The sequence below is a fragment of the Otolemur garnettii genome, unplaced genomic scaffold, assembly GCF_000181295.1.
Source record: "Otolemur garnettii isolate 467f Iridium unplaced genomic scaffold, OtoGar3 scaffold00018, whole genome shotgun sequence".
NCBI classification, from domain to species: domain Eukaryota; kingdom Metazoa; phylum Chordata; class Mammalia; order Primates; family Galagidae; genus Otolemur; species Otolemur garnettii.
The window spans coordinates 1,131,863-1,136,181 of NW_003852413.1; positions in this window are offsets into that span (position 1 = coordinate 1,131,863).

Consider the following 4,319-nt stretch of genomic DNA (forward strand, 5'->3'; position numbering starts at 1 on the left):
CCAGGAGTTGGAGGTTGCTGTGAGCTGTGATGCCACGGCACTCTACCCAGGGGGACAGCTTGAGGCTCTGTCTCGAAAAAAAAAAATAAAAAATAAATAAATAAATAAATAAATAAAAGAATTCTGTACTTAAAAAATCATTCTTTTGCTTGGGAAACTAAGGCAGGCAGATCACTCAAACCCAGGAGTTCAAGACCAGCCTGGGGAACAATACACCTGTTTCTAAAGCAATAATAATAGTAATTTCATTTTTTTCTAGTTTAGAAAGCAATAGATACTGGGCGGTGTCTGTGGCTCAGTGAGTGGGATACCAGCCCCATGGGCCAAGGGTAGTGGGTTTGAGCTATAGCCGGCCATTGTGGTGGTCGCCTGTAGTTCTAGCTACTTGAGAGGCTGAGGTGGGGAATCGCCTAAGCCCAGGAGCTGGAGGTTGCTGTGAACTGTAACACTGCGGCACTCTACTGAGGGTGACAAAGTGAGACTCTGGCTCTTAAAAAAAGAAAAAAAAAGAAACCAATAGATACTTTCAAGAAAACTTGAAAAACACTGGAAAGTCAGCGTGGCACCTGTGGCTCAAAAGAGCAGGGTGCCAGCCCCATATACTGGAGGTGGCGGGTTCAAACTCAGCCCCAGATTAAAAAAAAAAAAAAAAAACACTGGAAAGTCCAAAGAATAAACAAATGTTCCTGTTTGCCCAACACCAGGCATCTGTCCCAGTCTCTGCCTCTGCTGAGCCACAGCACCCTCATGGCATCTCAGCCCCACCCATACCTGCCACTCTGTTCTGCAATGTGACCTGATAGATGATGTCCCCCCAGACCGTGGCACTTGACTGGCTAGTCCCTGTCAGTGTTTTGTGTTTTGTTTGACACAGATCCTCACTGAACTATAGGGACACACCACCACACTCAGCTGCTTATGAGACAGGGTCTGCTCTGTGTCCCTGGGTAGAGTGCCATTGTGTCATCATAGCTCACAGCAGCCTCAGACTTTAGGCTCAAGTGATCCTCTTGCTTGAACCTCCTGAATGGCTGGGACTAAAGGTGCCACCACATCCAGCTAATTTTTCTACATTTAGTAGAGTTGGGGTCTTGTTCTTGCTCAGGCTGGTCTTGAACTCTTGAACTCAAGTGATCCGCCCACCTCAGCCTCACAGAGTGCTAGTACTATAGGCGTGAGCCACCACACCTAGTCCAGTCCCTACTGTTGAATCTTTAGGTGATTTCCAGCTAAATTGTCTGAAAACTGTTATGCTATTTCCACTCCAAGAGAAGTTGCCCATCCCTGTGTTTCTGTTGTAGGAAGTTGGCAGCAGCTTCTGAGGACAGAAGACATCACGGCTAACTGAGCAGCTGGGAGCTGGTATCTGGAATTGGACTGTGCCTTATATTTAGGGGTGTGCTAAGTTCCCAGGGCGCCTCACCAGCTGGTTTAATCTGGAAGCAGCCACGCAACTGGCCTTGGTTCCCAGGGTGGCTGAGCATAACCTGGGGGGCACAGGGTGAGGATGAGGCTTCGGCGGTGCCCTGCTCTGGGTGGGCAGCATGGGAGGGCTCAGCCTCCACAACAAGGCAAAGGGAGCGGATTGTTATGGTCTGTTCTTTGACTCTCAAAGGCCCCTTTTCAGAGAAGACATGGATGATCACTCAGGAAGGGAGATGGCAAGGCCCCTGTCCAGGGGCTCACCCTCTTTGACACATCATTTTCTCATCTTCATCTGTGAAAACAAGGTGGCCTGGCATCCACCTGTGTGCAGGAAGGAGTTGGGGGAAATAGGTGGTCAGAAGAAGGCCAGGCTTTACCCAAGGCCTGGGGGTGCTTGGGCACAGCAGTCACTAAAGGGGGTTAGAACAAGCCAGGTGCTGCTGCAGGGTTTGGGGGTGGCCAGTGCCAGGTGGGAGCCATGGCCTCACACTAAGTGGCTTCAGTGTCCTCATATGAAGAAGGACAACACAGAGGCCTTCTGGTGCAGACACCTTCCTTTCCAGTGAGCTGGAGAAGCTAGTACTGAGTCTGGCATCAGACTGGAGCCCCCACCTAATGCAGGATCCACTGCCCCACCCAGGCCCCCCAGGATGGCCATGCTGGCTGTGGCTCTCTCCTGGACAAGCCACACTGATGGCTCCCTCACTCTGCAGAGCCAAGTGGGTGTGGGCAGAGGGCTTTCCACAACCTTGGGCACTGTTCCTGGGGCACTGATAGACGTGAGTTGACTTCACTGAGCCCAGAGACCCCTGTGCCACTCAGGCTGGCAGCCCAGTGGGGTTCCCAGGGTGGCTATCATGTTGCCATTATTTCTGTGGCAGGCCTCCCACCAGTGGCCACTTCCTGCCTGCATACTTGTGCCAGCCACGCTTGAGCCCCTATAGACACCCTGAGTGCTGGCAGTACCAGGCTGGGCTTTCTCAGAAAGCCCCATGCTTCAGGCATCACTGTCTGCCTCCTTGGGTGGGAGAGTAGAGAGGATAGATACAGAAGCTTAGAGCACCACCAGGGCTCAAGAGCACTGTGACAGCGCGATTGAAACGTAGCCAGGTTCAGGTTTTGATTTACTCAGCTGTGAACTCTGGCTGAAGTACTGCACATCCATGTGACACAAACTAGACTATTTGCTCCAAGCAAGGGGATTTCCTTCCAGCAGCAGCCAGAACCAGCTACCTTCCCAGCCAGCCTGAGGCCTCATGCTCCCCTTGGGCTCTTTCTGGTGTTGGGAGCATCTGCCCTAGAAGGGGAAAGTGCAGAATCCTTCCTAAGGTTACAAATGGCACTGCCTGGGAGTAGAACCTGTGCCTTGGTTCCAGAGTCGCTGGACCCCTGCTGAATAGGACGAGTGGATACCCTGAAGGTTGACCTTGCCTGGTCTCCCATCTGATGGTGCCGAGACATCATTTTAGAGGATTGAAGAGCTAAAGATCAATGTGAATGCTTTATTTCAATATTACGTAAGATAAACTGTTTTGGAAACATCATAAACAAACATCTTAGGGCGGATGACCAGTATGGTCCTGCCTGTAATGGAGTATGTTTGTGGAGAATGTTGGCTACAGGGAGCATCAAGGAGCACTGAGACCCCAGGGTGTTGGGGAACAGTGAATCTTAAAGGCGACATCAACCTAACCAGAGGTCACATTGTCATGCCTGGCACCCCATTTGGTTTTTCTGCCAGAAGCATGGAGGTTAGAATTTAACCATGAGAAGGAGTCAGACGATACACACTGAAAGAGTCTGTAAAGGCACCAGCCTGTGGCAGGTGTGCGGACTCACACCTGTAATCCCAGAACTATGGGAGGCCCAGGCAGGTGGATTGCCTGAGCTAACAGGTTTGAGACCAGCCTGAGCCAGAGCAAGACCTCATCTCTAAAAATAGCCAGATATTGTTTTGGGCACCTCTAGTACCAGCTATTTGGGAGGCTGAGGCAAGAAAATCAATTGAGTCCAAGAGTTTGAGGTTGCCGTGAGCTGTGACGCCACAGCACTCTACCCAGGGTGACCAAGTGAGACTCTGTATCAAAAAAGAAAAAAAAGAAAGAAAGAAAGAAAGATAGATAAAGGCACCAGCCTGGACTCTGCAAAGAATCAGTGCTACAAAATATTAAAAAAAAGGTGGAGGCTGGGTGAGGTGGCTCACATCTGTGATCCAACACTCTGGGAGGCCAAGGTGGAAGGATCCCTTGAGCTCAATAGTTCAGAACTAGCCTAAGCAAGAGCAAGACCCCTGTCTCTAATAAAAATAGAAAAATTAGCCAGGTGTTGTGTTGGGATCCTGTGGTTCCAGCTACTCAGGAGGCTGAGGCAGGAGGATCACTTGAGCCCAGGAGTTTGAGGTTGCTATGAACTAGGGTGATACCACTGGACTCTAGCCTGAGGGACAGAGGGAGACTCCATCTCAAAACAAACAAACAAACAAACAAGAAGATGGAGGCTGCTCAAGAATAAAGTACTCTGAGGGAGGGACACGACAGCCCTGTGCAATGTATGATGCCTGGTGAGTTCTTGGTTGAGAAAAAGGCATTACACATATTTTGGGAACACAGGAAAATCAAATACCAGGTGTTAAGAGATCATTGTGTAGAGCTTCTTTAGGGACAGCTTTTGGTCTTAAGAGATGCCTGTGGAAGGATCTAGGGTTGAATTGTCATATTAGCAGACTTAATTAACTAATTAACGGGGTGGCAGGGGAAAGGGCTCAGACACAGCAAAATACTAACAGATCTTGGAGCTAGGTGAAGGGTACAAAAGGGTTTGCTGTGCTATTCTGCAGTGCTTCTGAAGATTTGAAATTTTTCTAACTAAAAAGTTCTGGAAGGCTCGGCGCCTAT